Genomic DNA, 18,531 nt, shown 5'->3' on the forward strand with positions numbered 1-18,531 from the left:
TCTTCATTTCTTTTATACTTTCCAGCTTTCTGTATTATTTGTCCTAAACTTGTCTGGGAATCTCCAAAGCCTTCACAAAGGATCACAGAGGGAGTGGCCAGAAGACATATCTCTTCAGGGAGGGCGAGTGATGAGGGAGAAGGCCATGCCTCAGAGACTGCGACGACCTTCTCTCTGTTCACTTTCTCCTCCCTTGTCTTATCACCGTCCTTTTCCTCAAGGTCATATGTCTCTCTATTTACTTTCTCATTACTCATCTTAACCCTGCCCCCTCCTGTTCCATCATATCCACTTCATGCTTCTTCCTCACTACTTCTTCCTTCTTTCATGTCACAGCCACCTCCTTTCTCTTCCTGTTTATTTCCTGATTCTTTCCCACCGCGAACTTCTGCTATTTCCATTTTATGGGCACAGCTGGTCCTAGTGAGTACCTGTTTATGACCCTCATTTGCTTTATGACTCTCCATTTGTACTTCATCATCTACTTTTAATGGATTGCGGATTGCATCTTTTAAAGTGCCCCCAATCACTTGATGCCATTCCGGGATGGCTCCCGGAGTTTCCTTATCATAGGAAGACATGTGACTACCTACTACCTCCCACATTTTTAAATTCATTTCCAATCCTGCTTGTTTTACTATTCTATAAGCTTCTTTCCCTGGTACCTCCTATTCTTGGGACCCTCACAACAATCTGTCCCATTTTCCTAACTTTCTATTCACTTTAGAGCACAGCTCTGTATTTCTTCCAACCTGTAGGCCTGTGTACAAGGTGAGATCCTAACCAAAATTGTCCCTGTTCAGGCACCACTTGTTATGCCCCTATGGACTACTCTAACCTGGTAGCTTCCCTTTGAGCTACTCTTAATGCCTGTCTATAGAGGGCACAGTTAGGCCACACTTACCCATCTTCGGGCACCAACCCGGATCCCATAGAGATGGACCACCAGGAAGTAGGGGTGAAGCAAAAGAGAATTTTATTCTTAGGCAGCATATATTTATACCCCCCTGAGGATCAGGGGGAAAGGGGAGGCCCTCTAGGAACCTGGCATAAGGGGATTGGCCCAAGAAGAAGGAGGGAGGCTGCTAGGCTTTGAGAGCACTAAGGAGAGAGGCATGGTACCTGGGGTCAGACACTGCCTCCATCCCTCAAGTCCTCCCATATGCCTCAAACTGCATTCCTTGCTTCTAGAGGCTTTTTAACCCTTACAGTGGACTACTTGCATTTTTGTTTTTCTTCCCAGGTTATTTTTACCTTCAGAATTTTTGCACAATTTTTCTTGTGCAACAAGAGAACTGTGCACATCCGCACATGTATATTGTATCTAAGATATACTTTAACATGTTTAACATGTATAAGACTGCCTGCCATTTAGGGAAAGGGGTGTAGGGAAGGAAGGGAAAAGTTGGAACAGAAGTGAATGCAAGGGACAATATTGTAAAATTTATCCATGCATATGTTCTATCAATAAAAAGATATAATTTTTTTTTTAATTGCCACTCTGGGATGGTTTCACAGCATACATTAACTGGTGCATTGGTATAAAAAGTGTATATCTTGTCAAGTCTTATCCCAGATAATTGCACTGCTTGCTTAATGGCCTTTAATAAAATTCTAGCCACAAATACTAGGTAAAGAGTAAAGCTTTGTTCTGGTTGTGCTGAGAAGTTCACCCACTCTATCTCACACTGTCTCCTTGATGAAGGACAGCTTTGGGTGCCTTTTTTGCAGCAAAAACTGCTATTTCCAAGAGTTTTTTAGTGACTCTTTCAACCACATTGGATAAAGCCAGTTAAACTTCTCTCGAAGCCTCTTGAGCTTCTTTTGTAAGCTGGCATGGTGAGTTTAAAGCACTATCTCCCCTTAAAATGTCATATAAAGTTTGCAATTGATAGGTAGTCAAGCCTAACACTGGATGCATCCATTGAATATCTCCTATCAATTTCTGAAAGTCATTTAAGATGCTCAACTTCTCTGTTCTTAAGGTAAGATTTTGTACTGCAAGCATCTAATGATATACTTCATATCCTAAATATTGAAAAGGACGGTGTCTTTGAATTTTTTCTGTAGCTATATGCAATTTGTAGTTCCTTAGTGTTTCTATGGTTTTTTGTAGTCATTCTTCTAACATTTGCTCCTCAGGTGCACATCCCAATATATCATCCATATATTGTAATAACATTACTTTTGGAAATGCTTTTCTTACTGAGTAATGTTGCTATTAATTTGACACATATTAGGGCTATTTTTCATTCCCTGTGGCAAAACTGTACATTCTTATCTTTTATAAGGCTCAGATAAGTTAACATTGGGCACTGAAAAGGCAAAACTTTTCATATCCTCCTTATCTAGAGAGATAAAATAGAAACAATCCTTTATGTCCATAACCCAAAGAGGCCATTCTCTAGGCAATTGAGTAGGAGATGGAAGTCCAGACTGAAGAGTTCCCATAGTTTCCATTTGTTCATTTACTTTTCTTAAATCAGTCAACATCCTCCATTTTCCAGATTTCTTTCTTACAACAAACACAGGGGAATCCCAAGGGCTTAGAAAAGGTTGTAAGTGTCCTTGGTCAAGTTGCGCCTCACTATAGCTAATAATGACTGAATTTTATCACTAGCTAAAGGTCACTTTTCTTTCCATGCTGGTGAATCGGTTTTCCATTGAATAGGAACAGGTGATAATGTTGGCAGGCCTTCAACAGCAGGCCTGTTTAAAAACCCAATGTACTCATTTGTAATCCTGACTGTTGTAAAATGTTTCTTCCCCACAGATTGATGGGGATTTTTTCAACTATAAAAGGAGTAAAAACACCTGTTTCCTCTTCAAATGTCCATCTCAAAAGGGTAACACTAACTTCAGCTGCTATTGATCCTCCTACACCAGACATATAGGTGTTTGCCTTCATCTTTGGCCAGTGACTGGGCCAGTTGGAACCTCTAATTATGTCTACCAATCCTTCTAACAGTATGCCATTTATATAGATAGTGAGCATAGGTTGGTTAGCTGTAACTGCTACAGTCTAGAATATTCCTGGATTCTGTTGCTTGGAGTCAGAATCTGGGCAAGTGTCACCAGATTGCTTATTAGAAATCTGTATCAATAAACCTGATGCTACTACTTCTCCTGGTTGATAAGTCACACATTGTCTACCTGTATTAGTGACTGGGATATTATCTACACATTCCCCAGTTTCCCACATCAATGTATGGATGAACACTGTTTCGTAAGTACTCCCTGAGATGAAATGGACAAGCTTACTGTGCCTGGAGACAAGTGATTCATAAGCTGGAGAGGAACAGATTTCACCTCTCCAGGGGGTATCTCAGTAGTCCCAACTGCATACAATTCTATTCTCCCCAATTGTAATCCCTTTCTCCCATCAGGTTACTTCCTGGCTAATTGATTATGTAATCCCTTTCTACCATCAGATTGCTTCTTAGCTTATTGGTCATGTCTGAGTACTGAACTTCTAAAGACTCTCTGAGTGTAGCATCAGCTGCCATCATGCCCCAAGTATTTTTTGTCTGGGGCCCTGAACTGGACCCTCGATCCCATTTCCCTGAATCAATCTATATTCTGATGCCCAATGGAAGCCTCTGTGCATTTTGGATATGGGGGTTTGGGTCTTGTTCTCCCACTTCTTTTCTCACTCTATCTCTATGTCAACATTAAGTTTTCAAATGTCCTACTTTACCACATTGAAAGCATTGACGAATCTCTCTGGAAGTCCCTTGCCAAAAGGGACCCTTGTCTTCCCATGTTCAGATCTTGGGAAGTCTGCATCATAGCCTGGGTATAAAAGGTATTTGTGCCCACTGTGGTACAGTCTTCTGATCTCCTCTAACGGAGCATCCTTTTGTAGTCCTAGTATAATTCTTCTACAAACCTCATTAGCATTTTCTTTAGCAAATTGCCTTATCAAAATTTCTGTTGCTGCATTTTCATCAATAGTTCACATGACAGCTGTCTGTAGATGTCCCACGAAATCAGCAAAAGTTTCATTTGACCCTTGTGCTATTTTGCTGAAGGCTCTCCTCTGTCCTGTTTACCTGGAATAACACCCCATGCTTTGATAGCAGCACAGTAATTTGCTTATATGCTGCTATGGGGTAATAATTCTGTGCTGAAGTGTCTGAATAAGAACTTACACCTGTTAGTTGGCCACAAGTGATTGGTGTATTAACTCCAGTTTGCCTATTTTGTTGGGCTTGTATCCTACAGAGTTCACTGTATTCAGAAAGCCAAAACAAGTTTTGTCCAGTTTCTAAGCATGTCCTTCCTATACATTTCCAGTCAGTAGGGATTAAAATTTCAAAAGCCAAATTCTGTAAATAACATCTTAACATAATATGATGTAGCCCATAAAGAGTACAAGCCTTTTTCACATCTTTGATAATTTCTAGATTAAAAGGAGTATATCTGCTCTTTTCTTGACCTGAAGAGTTAAGCTATTCAATCACAGGATCAAATCAGCTGTAGTCTACCTTTCCTCTTTGGCTTTAAGTAGTGCTTTTTGCAATCAAGTCATAGGAGGGGGTGATTTCGGGGGGGAAGGGGGGAGGGGAGGTACTAGTGATATCACTGCCCCTTCCAGTCCTCTTCCTCCTCCCTCCACCAAGGAAAGTGAAGTTAATGGTGGAGGGTCAAGAGCCTGCTTGGGTGTAGGTAGAGTTGAAGCTGGGAAATGAGAGTGATAATCACATTCTTTAAGTTCTCTTAACTCCCCATGCCCTCCACTGAGATTTTCATTATCCTCTCCCTTCTCTTCCTCTTTCTCCTCACACTTCTTCATCTGGCTGTCCTTAAAACTTTTTTTTTTCCTGAACTTGTGGGATTCTTTAAGAACAATTATATTGTGTTGTACATATAGAATGTTTCCTTAGAAATTGAATCAGGACCTTTATCATTGTAATATTCACATAGTTGATCTCCTACTAGTTTCCAATTATCTGCCTCTATTTCTTCTTCCTTGAAGAACCAAGAGGACATGCATTCTAATGTTTCCAAGAGTCCATCAAACTGTTCCCAAGTTACAAGCAAACCTTGCCTCTTTATTAGTCTGAGTATGCTTCCTGTAGAGCTCCTTTGGAAGGAAGGGGATAGGGATGGGGTGGAGGAGGATTTTTTTCTAATATCTTTTCCATTTCAACTAGAAAATGAAAGTTACTAGTTTAATTCTTAACAAAGTAAGTTCCCTGTTTGTCTATTAAAATACTCAACATATTTCCTGGTCACATGGACTTCTTCAGTGAAATTAGGGTCCTTGATCCACATTGGGTGCCAATTATAAACGGGCTCTATCCTGTCAGGATAAATTAAAGTCCTTGGTCTTTATGGGGAGAAGTGAAAGAGGCAGGCAAGAAAAATCCTGGATTTAGGAGTCCAGAGTCACCTCCTTGTCCTGCCACCAAATGCCCCTCTGGCCCTTCTCCCTTTGCCCTCCAATCCTCACCTATCATTATCTTAACACCAAACATTCAGCAAGCACCAATGGTGAGAAGAGCCATTCATCCAAACACATGCTAACAGAGTCATTGTCTCACATCGAATAGGTAGTTAGCCTTAAGTGCTCAGTTGTCTGATTCAAGCATACCTTTTTGGAGTTTCAGCCCTCTACAAATTCCTTGTCACCAAAATCTTTGGCATGGTCAAATGGTTTGACATCAAAAAGTGATATGATTCCATTGGTAGATGAGGCAGTAACATTTACTTTGCCTCTTCACCCTAAGGGTCACAGGGTTTTTCCATTTGATTTGTTGCTGGAACCTTCTGTCTAACTTGTGTCCTCATTAGAATGTGAGCTCCCCGAGAACAGGGATTGTCTTACTTTTTATCTGTATCCAAAATGCTTAGCTTAGTGCTTGGCACATAATAAATTCTTCTAAATACTTTACTCATTGATTCCATTTATTACTTGCCAAACCCCAACCTCTCACCATCTGCTCCTCCCAGCCTACTCATGTACTATTGAATAGAGAGAAAGAAAATCATTCACCCATGATTCGTGCATTCACTACAAATTTCCATTATCTACCCTCAACTGGGCTGTCACTAAAGTGATAAGGAAAGTTTTTTAATTCTCCATAATTGATTCTCTACCTCAATCCTCAGTGTCAATTACAAAAATTCTCTTCTTTCCTAAACTCCTATCACTATCCCATGTTCATTCTTTTACATAAGGACCCTATTTCCTATGTTACCAGGAAAATTAAAACCATTTACAATAAGATTTTACTTCTCTATTTACCACACTGTAACTCTTTGAGCTCCTCCCTGCATTCTCTCCTTTTTTTTTTTTTTTTTTTTTTTTTTTTTTTTTTTTTTTTTTTGCTCTAGGTCCTTTTGATGGCTTCTCTCCTTAAAAAGCTCAGTCTTCCTACATGTACCTTTGCTATCTTTTCCATACATAAACTTGTCCCAATAATCACCTCCTTCTCTGTCTGATCTTCAATTTCCTCCAGTCTTCGACTTCATTCTCATAGAGAATCATCAAAAAGGCAGAGAGGCACATCAAAGTGTCTCTACTTCTTAGAAACTTCTAAGTAGATGCCACCATCCCCTCAGTTAATGCTATTTTCTGAACTAAACTCCTCGGGAAAAAAAATTATAGGCATCCATTGCTAACTTTCTCTCCTCTCCCTCACTTCTTTACAATCCATCTTCTAACCTCATGACACACTTGAAACTGTTCTCTTCAGAAATCTCTTAACTATCACAGTAGATAGTCTTTTCTTAGCCCTTATCTTTCTTTTTTTAAAATTTTTATTTAATAATTACTTTATATTGACAGAATCCATGCCAGGGTAATTTTTTTTTACAACATTATCCCTTGCACTCATTTCTGTTCCGATTTTTTTCCCCTCCCTCCCTCCACCTCCTCCCCTAGATGGCAAGCAGTCCTTTATATGTTGGATATGTTGCAGTATATCCTAGATACAATATATGTTTGCAGAACCAAACAGTTCTCTTGTTGCATAGGGAAAATTGGATTCAGAAGGTATAAATAACCCGGGAAGAAAAACAGAAATGCAGATAGTTCACATTCGTTTCCTAGTGTTCTTTCTTTGGGTGTAGCTGCTTTTGTCCATCATTTATCAATTGAAACTCAGTTAGGTCTCTTTGTCAAAGAAATCCACTTCCATCAAAATATGTCCTCATACAATATCGTTGTCGAAGTGTATAATGATCTCCTGATTCTGCTCATTTCACTTAGCATCAGTTCATGTAAGTCTCGCCAGTCCTCTCTGTATTCATCCTGCTGGTCATTTCTTACAGAACATTCCATAACATTCATATACCACAATTTACCTAGCCATTCTCCAATTGATGGGCATCCATTCATTTTCCAGTTTCTAGCCACTACAAATAGGGCTGCTACAAACATTTTGGCACATACAGGTCCCTTTCCCTTCTTTAGTATTTCTTTGGGGTATAAGCCCAATAGAAACACTGCTGGATCAAAGGGTATGCACAATTTGATAATTTTTTGGGCATAATTCCAAATTGCTCTCCAGAATGGTTGGATTCATTCACAACTCCACCAACAATGCATTAGTGTCCCAGTTTTCCCGCATCCCCTCCAACATTCATCATTATTTTTTCCTGTCATCTTAGCCAATCTGACAGGTGTGTAGTGGTATCTCAGAGTTGTCTTAATTTGCATTTCTCTGATCAATAATGATTTGGAACACTCTTTCATATGAGTGGTAATAGTTTCAATTTCATCCTCTGAAAATTGTCTGTTCATATCCTTTGACCATTTATCAATTGGAGAATGGCTTGATTTCTTATAAATTTGAGTCAGTTCTCTATATATTTTAGAAATGAGGCCTTTATCAGAACCTTTAACTGTGAAGATGTTTTCCCAGTTTGTTGCTTCCCTTCTAATCTTGTTTGCATTAGTTTTGTTTGTACAAAGGCTTTTTAATTTGATGTAATCAAAATTTTCTATTTTGTGATCAGTAATGGTCTCTAGTTCATCTTTGGTCACAAATTTCTTTCTTCTCCACAAGTCTGAGAGATAAACTATTCTATGTTCCTCTAATTTATTTATAATCTCGTTCTTTATGCCTAGGTCATGGACCCATTTTGATCTTATCTTGGTATATGGTGTTAAGTGTGGGTCCATGCCTAATTTCTGCCATACTAATTTCCAATTATCCCAGCAGTTTTTATCAAATAATGAATTCTTTTCCCAGAAGTTAGGGGCTTTGGGTTTGTCAAACACTAGATTGCTATAGTTGACTATTCTGTCTTGTGAACCTAACCTTTTCCACTGATCCACTAATCTATTTCTTAGCCAATACCAAATGGTTTTGGTGACTGCTGCTTTATAATATAATTTTAGATCAGGTACAGCTAGGCCACCTTCATTTGATTTTTTTTTTTCATTAATTCCCTTGAGATTCTCGACTTTTTATTGTTCCATATGAATTTTGTTATTTTTTCTAGATCATTAAAATATTTTCTTGGAAGGCTGATTGGTATAGCACTAAATAAATAGATTAGTTTAGGGAGTATTGTCATCTTTATTATGTTCGCTCGGCCGATCCAAGAGCACTTAATAGTTTTCCAATTATTTAAGTCTGACTTTATTTGTGTGGAGACTTTTTTTATAATTTTGCTCATATAATTCCTGATTTTCCTTTGGTAGATAGATTCCCAAATATTTTATGGTATCAACAGTTATTCTGAATGGAATTTCTCTTTGTATCTCATGCTGTTGGGTTTTGTTGGTGATGTATAAAAATGCTGCAGATTTATGGGGATTTATTTTGTAGCCAGCTACTTTGCTAAAATTATGAATTATTTCTAATAGCTTTTTAGTAGAATCTCTGGGGTTCTCTAGGTATACCATCATATCATCTGCAAAGAGTGATAGTTTGGTTTCTTCATTGCCTACTCTAATTCCTTTAATATCTTTCTCGACTCTTATTGCCAAGGCTACTGTTTCTAATACGATATTAAATAATAATGGTGATAGAGGGCAACCTTGCTTCACTCCAGATCTTACTGGGAAAGGTTGCAGTTTTTCCCCATTGCATATGATGCTTACTGATGGTTTTAAATATATGCTCCTGACTATTTTAAGGAAAAGTCCATTTATTCCTATGCTCTCAAGTGTTTTTATTAGGAATGGACGTTGGTTGGATTTTATCAAATGCTTTTTCTGCATCTATTGAGATGATCATATGGTTTTTGTTTGTTTGGTTATTGATATAGTCAATTACGCTAATAGTTTTCTTAATATTGAACCAGCCCTGCATTCCTGGTATAAATCCTACTTGGTCATAGTGTATTATCCTGGGGATGATTTTCTGTAATCTTTTTGCTAATATTTTATTTAAGATTTTAGCATCAATATTCATTAGGGAGATTGGTTTATAATTTTCTTTCTCTGTTTTCAGCCTACCTGGTTTAGGTATCAGTACCATGTCTGTGTCATAAAAGGAGTTTGGTAGGACTCCTTCAGTCCCTATTTTTTCAAATAGTTTATTTAGCATTGGAGTTAATTGTTCTTTAAATGTTTGGTAGAATTCACATGTAAATCCATCTGGTCCTGGGGATTATTTCTTAGGGAGTTGATTGATAGTTTGTTTTATTTCTTTTTCTGAGATGGGACTGTTTAGGATATTTACTTCTTCCTCTGTTAGTTTGGGCAAGCTATATTTTTGTAGGTATTTTTCTATTTCATTTAAGTTGTCGAATTTATTGGCATAAAGTTGGGCAAAGTAACTCCTAATTATTGCTCTAATTTCCTCTTCGTTAGTGGTGAGTTCTCCCTTTTCATTTTTAAGACTAACAATTTGATTTTCCTCTTTCCTTTTTTTAGTCAGATTTACTAAGGGTTTGTCTATTTTGTTGGTTTTTTCATAAAACCAACTCTTAGTTTTATTAATCAATTCAATAGTTTTTTTACTTTCAATTTTATTGATCTCTCCTTTTATTTTTAGAATTTCAAGTTTAGTGTTTGACTGGGGGTTTTTAATTTGTTCCTTTTCTAGCATTTTTAGTTGCAAACCCAATTCATTGACCTTCTCTTTCTCTATTTTATGCAAATAGGCCTCTAGAGATATGAAATTTCCCCTTATTACCGCTTTGGCTGCATCCCATACATTTTGGTATGATGTCTTATTATTATCGTTTTCTTGGGTGAAGTTATTAATTATGTCTATGATTTGCTGTTTCACCCAATCATTCTTTAGTATGAGATTATTTAGTTTCCAATTATTTTTTGGTCTACTTCCCCCTGTTTTTTTTGTTGAATGTAATTTTCATTGCATCGTGGTCTGAAAAGGATACATTTACTATTTCTGCCTTACTGCATTTGAGTTTGAGGTTTTTACGTCCTAATATATGGTCAATTTTTGTATAGGTTCCATGAACTGCTGAAAAGAAAGTGTATTCCTTTCTGTCTCCATTACATTTTCTCCAGAGATCTATCATATCTAACTTTTCTAGTATTCTATTTACCTCTTTGACTTCTTTCTTATTTATTTTGTGGTTTGATTTATCTAATTCTGAGAGTGCAAGGTTAAGATCTCCCACTATTATAGTTTCACTGTCTATTTCTTCTTGCAGCTCTCTTAATTTCTCTTTTAAGAATTTAGATGCTACACCACTTGGTGCATATATGTTTAATATAGATAGTGCTTCATTATCCATGCTACCCTTTAGCAAGATATAGTGCCCTTCCTTATCTCTTTTAATTAGATCAATTTTTGCTTTAGCTTGATCTGAGATCAGGATGGCTACCCCTGCTTTTTTGACTTCACCTGAAGCATAGTAGATTTTGCTCCAACCTTTTACCTTTGACCTGCATGTATCTCCCCACTTCAGGTGTGTTTCCTGTAAACAACATATTGTAGGATTCTGGCTTTTAATCCATTCTGCTAACCGCTTCCTCTTTATGGGGGAGTTTACCCCGTTCACATTTATGGTTAGAATGACCAATTCTGTATTACTTGCCATCTTGTTAACCCCGGTTTATGCTTTTCTCCCTTCTTTCTCCTTTCCCCCCTTTCCAGTATTAAGCTTGTGAGCACCACTTGCTTCTCACAGCCTTCTCCTTTTAGTATCCCTCCCCCCGCCTTAGAGTTCCTCCTCCTATCTTACCCCTTTCCCTCCCAGCTTCCGTATTCCCTTCCTCTTAGCTTATTCCTTCCCTTTTCACTTTTCCCTTCTCACTTTTCAATGAGGTGGGAGAAGTTTCACCATAGATTGAATATGTCTTAAGATTTTTCACTTAAAGCCAATTCTGAAGGCAGTAAGATACCCACTATATTCATCCCCCTCCATTCTTTCTCTCAGATATAGTAGGTTTCCTATGCCTCTTCATGAGAGGTACTACCCCCACTTTACCCTTTTTCTGGTATGATGTCCTTTCCACATCTACTTTCTAGAACAAGGTATACATGTATTCTTTATACATCTATATAGTCAAAATATAGTTCCCAAGATTAATCTTTACTTTTTTAGATTTCTCTTGAGTTCTATATTTGTAGATCAAACTTTTTGTTAAGCTCTGGCTTTTTCATCAAAAATAGGTGAAATTCGCTTACTTCGTTGAATGTCCATCTTCTTCCCTGGAAAAAGATGCTCATTCTAGCTGGGTAAGTTATTTTTGGTTGCATACCAAGTTCTTTAGCCTTTTGGATATCATATTCCAGGCCCTTCGATCCTTTAATGTGGATGCTGTCAGATCCTGGGTGATCCTTATTGTGGCTCCTCGATACTTGAATTGGGTTTTTCTAGCTGCTTGCAATATTTTTTCCTTCTTCTAAGGGTTCTGGCATTTGGCCACTATATTCCTTGGTGTTTTGATTTTAGGATCCCTTTCAGTGGGTGATGGATGAATTCTTTCAATGTCTATTTTATCCTCTGTTCCTATGACTTCTGGGCAGTTCTCTTTGATAATTTCCTGGAAAATAGTGTCCAGGCTCTTTTTTTCATCATGCTTTTCTGGAAGTCCAATGATTCTCATATTGTCTCTCCTGGATCTGTTTTCCAGGTCTGTTGTCTTCCCCAGAAGGTATTTCACATTCTTTTCCATTGTTTGATTTTTTTGGATTTGCTTGACTGATTTTTCTTGTCTCCTCGAGTCATTCAATTCCAATTGTTCAATTCTGATTTTCAGTGAAGTATTTTCTTCACTCACTTTTTAAAAATCTTTTTCTAATTGTCCCATTGAGTTCTTTTGTTCTGTGGAATTTTTTTCCATTTCGCCAATATTGTTTTCCAGTTCACCAATCCTATTTTTCAAGGATTTTACTTCTTTATCCACTCTCTATTTAACTGACTTCTCCAGGCTCTTTTGCCAAGCCTCCCTCTCCTTTTCCCAAGCTTCCCTCTCCTTTTGCCAAGCCTCACTCTGCTTTTCCCATTTTTCTTCTAGCTCCCTTGTGAGAGCCTTTTTAATTACTTCTATGAGGTTCATCTGTGCTGAGGAAAAGATGATCTCCTCCTTTGGGGATTCACCTGGAGACAGTCTGTTTTTAGTCTCCTCAGGATTTAGAGTCTGCTCTCTATCTGTATAGAAGCTGTCAAGGGTTAAAGTCCTCTTCAGTTTCTTGCTCATTCTGTCTTTCTTGGCGAATCTCAAGGATGGCTTCTCTTGGTAACTATTTGTGTGTTTTTTTTTTTCAGTCAAGCATTAATTCAGAGGCTTGTAATGAAATGGATAGTGAGAGAAAGCGTGGAGCTACACAGCTGTGTGCCTCCTCTCCGCCATCTAGCCCTTATCTTTCTTGACCTCTCTACAGCATTTATCATTGATGACCACTATTTTCTTCCCCTCTGTGCTTTCTTGAGTCATTTTTTTTCTTTTCTTCATTCTCTAACTTGGTGATTATAAAAGATTAAATGGGATAGGGAATAAAATGAATTTGGGGTCAAGAAAATTTCACCCCCTCAGATATTTACATTTTACATGAGCTTAAGAAAATCACTTAAACTCTGTCTCTATTTCCTCAATTGTAAAATGGGGTTAATAATAGCACTTATCTCCCAAAATTATTAGGAAAAATCAACTGAGATAGTATTTATAAAGAACTTAGCGTGGTGTCTGTCTTATAGTAGACGCTACAAAAATTCAGGAGCCAGCTAGGTGATATGGTGAACAGTATGAAGGACCTGGAATCAGGAAAATGTGAGTTCAAATTCAGCTTCAAACACTTACTAACTTAGTGACCTTGGACAAGTCATTTAAATCCTATTTGCCACAATAACTCTTTAGTAATATAGCGGCACAATATAGGAGGAAATGACAAAATACTCTAGTATCTTTGCCAAGAAAACCCCTTGGACAAAAGTTCATGGAGTCACAAAGAGCCAGACATGAGAGTTTGAGCCAAGATGGTAAAGTAGAGTAGGACACTCTCCTGAACTCTCTCAAATTTCCCTCCAAACAACTTTAAAATAATACCTCAAAATAAATTCTGGAGCAGAAGAACTCGGGGTGAAACAATTTTCTAGCCAAAGACAACTTAGAAAGTCAACAGAAAAGGTCTGCTTCACTGAGCTGAGTTTGGAGTATAGTCTAACCCAGGTAGTTTACTGACAAGTTAGCAAAAGGCTAGGCTGTGGCAAGCAAACACAGGCCTTGGGGGTGACTGAATCAGCAGAGCAACTTCCAGATTTCTCACTTCATAGAAGATAAAAGGAATGAACAAATGGTCTGAAGGAGATTATTAGGGACACTGCTAGAACTGAGCAAAGGACTCATTTTTCATTGTCCATACAGGGATCTGGGTCATAGATCAAAATCCCATTTCCAAAGCAAGGAGGATTATTAGCTAGCTAAAGTGGAGTGGGGACCTTAAACAGTTCTACAGTAAGAAAGGAGTTATTTTAGTCACTTATAAACTAGAGTACAATCCAGGAGAGCAGTGACCACACCTCTCCTTAGAGCATACTACTTTAGAAGAACTGAAAACTTGCAGGCTTGCAGAATTGGATCTGAAAACAACAGCATGAAAAACTTGAAGTTTGGGGCAGAACCACCTCCTTCCCAGGAGCAACATTCAACTTAACATAAAGTTAAAATGCAAGAGATAGGCTGAAAAAAAAAAAGCAAACAACAACAAAAATTATCTTTATCATAAAAAGTTACTCTAGTACCATAGTAACAGGAAAAGTGAAAAAACAAACTCAAAAGAAGAAAACAATTTCAAAACAAGCTATATGCAATATATATATATATGCTATATAAAGCAAGCCACGAAGAAAAAAGTGAATTGACATCAGTCCTCTTTCCTACTCCCTGCTAAAAAAAAAACAAATAAATTCCTGGAAAAGGTTAAGAAAGGACTCTAAAAATCAAATAAGAAAGGTAGAGGAAAACTTGGGAAAAGAACTGTGAGTGATGCAAAAGAATCATGAAAAAAAGAATCAACAGTTAGTAAAATAAACACCAAATAATGGGGGAGAAATGTATAAAAACTTTTTGAAGAAAAGAACTTTTTAAAAAGCATCCTTTATTTTCTTTCTCATTTTTTTTTTCCTTTTTGATCGGATTTTTCTTGTGTAACATGATAATTGTGGAAATATTTGTAGAAGAATTGTATATGTTTAACATATATTGGATTACTTGCTATCTAGGGGTGAGGAGGTGATGAGGAGGGAGGGAGAAAAAATTTAAACACAAGATTTTGCAAGGATAAATGTTGAAAACTATTTTTGTATATATTTTGAAAATTTAAAACTATTTTTTTAAAAAAATAGTAAATGAAGACTAGAAAAAAATAACTTTGAATGTGAATAGAAGTGGATATCAGAGTGGGTTAAAAGCCAGAAAACAAAAATATGGTCATTATTTTTTAAAAAATTTGAAGATATACACAGAGTAAAGACAAGGGGCTGTAGAAGAAATGTTTATGTTTCTGCTGAAGCTAAAAAAAAAAAAAGCAGGTATAGAAATCATGATCTAAGAAAAAAATCAAAAAGAGATCTAATTAAAAAAGAAGTAAATGACATCTTTCATTATAAACAATGAAATTCTAAAAATGTCCATTCTAAACATATATGCTCCCAAAGGTATACCATCCAAAATTTTGAAGGAAACATTTAGTGAATTACAGAGGAAATAAATACCAAAACCATACCAGGGAGAGATCTCAACTTTTTCACCTCAGAACTTAACAAATCCAACCAAAAAATTAATAAGAAAGACATTTATGAGGTAAATAGAATTTTAGAAAAGTTAAATATGATAGACATTTAGAGAAAACTGAAAAATAGAAAATAATATGCCTTTTTTCTCAGCAATATATGGCACCTAACATAAAAATATATCATACATTATGGCATAAAAGTCTCACAACCAAGTACAAAAAGGCAGAAAAACCAAATGCAGAAAATGCATCCCTTGCAGCTTATAATTCAATAAAAAATGTATTCAATAAAGGGTTGAGGAAATATAGGTAAAATTTTAATTGGAAACTAAATAATTTAATCCCAAAGAATGAGTGGGTCAAAAAACAAATCAAAGAAATAATAAATCATTTCATTAAAGAGAATGATGACAATGATACATCATACCAAAATTTAGAGCATTCACCCAGAGCAATACTTAGGAAGAATTTTATATCTCTAAAAACTTACATGAATAAAATTGAGAAAGAACAAATCAATGAATTGGGCATGCAACTTAAAAAACTGGAAAAGGAACAAGTTAAAACCCCCAATTAAATAACAAATTGGAAATACTGAAAATCAAAAGAGAAATTAATAAAATTGAAAGGAAGGAAACCATTGAGTTAGTTAAAAAAAAAAAAGCTAGGGCTAGATTTATTTAAAAATAAACAATAAAATAGATAAGCCATTTGTTAATTTGGTTTTAAAAAGAAAGAATAAAACCAAATTACCAGTATCAAAAATAAAAAGGATGAATTCACCATATGCCAATAAATCTGACAGTCTAAGTGAAATGGATAAATATCTATCAAAAAATTACCAAAAATAACATATGAGTAAATATTTTTTTTAATTTTTAGAAAAAGAAATTGAACAAGCTACCAATGAGGTTCCTAAGGAAAAAAAATCCACAGCAGTAGATAGATTCATATGTAAATTCTACCAAACATTTAAAGAACAGTTAATTCTAATACTATCTAAACTATTTGGGAAAACAGGCAAAGAAGGAGGTTTATGAAATTTCATTTACAACATAAATATGTTTCTGATACCTAAATCATGGCAAACAAAAGCAAAGAAAACTATATGCTCATTTCTTCAGTGAATATTTATGAATTTTAAAAATAAAATTCTAGCAAAAAGATTAAAACAATATATTACAAAGATTATACACAGAGACCATACCAAGAAGAATTTATACTAATTTATGCCAAGAATGCAGGACTGGTTCAATGTTAGGAAAATTATGAGCATAATTGACCATATCAATAATAAAGTCAACAATAATAATTTAATTATCTCAATAGATGCAGAAAAAGCTTTTTACAAAATACAATATAATTCTTATTAAAAACACTAGAAAACTTAGTAGTAAATGGAGCTTTTCTTTAAAAGGTAAGGAATATTTTTCTATAACCATCTGTAATGGGAAGAAGCTAGAACCTTTCCCAATAAGATGAGGAGTGAATTAAGGATGTCCATTATCACCACAATCATTCTATATTGTACTAGAAATGTTAACTTTAGAAATAAGAGAAGAAAAAGAAATTGAAGGAATTAGGAATAGGCAATGAGGAAACAAAACTATCACTCTTTTTAGATTACATGATAGCATGCTTAGAGAATTTTAGAGAATTATATAAAAATTAGTTGAAATAACTAACAATTTTAGCAAACCTACAGAATATAAAATAAATTCATATAAATCAGATTTTCTACATATTGACAATGAATACTGGCAGCAGGAAATAGAAAGAGAAATTATATTTAAAATGACTCTAGATAATATAAAATCCTTGGGAGTATACCAGTCAAGACAAACCTAGTAAATAGATGAACATAATTACAGAACTCTTTTCAGAAATTTCACAGATTTGAATAATTGGATGGGTAGGTAGGCTGAACCAATATAATAAACATGACAATCTAGGTAAATGAATTTACTTATTCAGTACTATACTAACCAAACTACCAAAATATTATTTGATAGAACTAGAAAAGAAAAGTGGTATAGTCATACCAAATCTCAATAAAGCAGTTGTCATCAAAACAATCTGGTACTGCCTAAGAAATAGAGTGGTATATCAGTAGAATAGATTAAATACCAAAGACTCAGTAGTAAATGACCATAGTAATCTAATGTTTGATAAGCACAAAGATCCCAGCTTTTGGAACAAGAACTCACTATTTAAACCAACATATCACACCATATACCAACATAAAGTAAAAATGGATACATGATTTAGAAATAAAGAGTGATATCATAAGCAAATTAGGAAAGATGGAACAGTTTAATCTGCAGATAAGTGAAGAAATTGTGACCAAACAAGAGTTAGAGAGCAATACAGAATGTAAAAAGGATAATTTTGATTGCATTAATTTTAAAAGGTTTTGAACAAACAAAACCAATGCAGCCAAGATTAGAAACAGAAAACTGAAGGGGAGAAGAGAATTTACAGCAACTTTCTCTGATAAAGACTTTATTTTTCAAATGCATAAAGAATTGAGTCAAAAGTATAAGAGTGTGAATCATTCTCCAGTTGTTAAATTATCAGAGAATATGAACAGGCAATTCTCAGACAAAACAAAACTATCTCTATAGTCTAAGTCACTACTGATTGAAGAAATGTGAATTAAAACATCTCTAAGGTACCACCTCACACCTATCAGATTGACAGAATAGGAAAATGATAAATATTGGAGGGGACTAGAAAAACTGGGATACTAATTCACTGTTGTAAGAGCTATAAGCTAACAACTATTCTGGAGAATAATTTGAAGCTATGCCCAAGGAGCTATAAAACTGCATAAATTTTGATCCAACAATATCACTATTATGTGCATATCTCAAAAAGATTTTTTAAAAGAAAAATGATGTATATATACACAATAGTTATAGCACCACATTTTGTAGTGGCAAAAAATTAGAAATTGACAGGATTCCCAACCTTGGAGAATAGCTGAAAAAGTTGTGATACATTTGAATGTAGACCAAAGCATATTATCATTTTCTTTTTTCTTCCTTTCTACTCCCTTCTTTCCCTTTCTTTTTTGTCTTCTTATTTGTTTTCTTCCACAAAATGATTACTAACGAAATGCTTTGCATGATTACTCATATATAACCTATATTAGATTGTTTACTGTCTCAGGGAGAGGGGAAGAAGGTATAGAATTTGAAACTCAAAAGCTTAAAAAATGCATGTTAAAATGGTTTTTATATATAATTAAGGGGAAATTTTTTTTAAAATCTGAATTTTTAAAAATAGACTAACTATTTCCCATATCGTTCTGTATCCCTGTGGGTAAAAGTGAAATATAGTGCCCTTAGATTTTTTTAACAGCACATTTTCTGGCTTATTCATTCACTCCTATCATACTATATCTTGTATTATAATT

This window comes from Antechinus flavipes, chromosome 1 (genome assembly GCF_016432865.1).
Source record: "Antechinus flavipes isolate AdamAnt ecotype Samford, QLD, Australia chromosome 1, AdamAnt_v2, whole genome shotgun sequence".
NCBI lineage: Eukaryota > Metazoa > Chordata > Mammalia > Dasyuromorphia > Dasyuridae > Antechinus > Antechinus flavipes.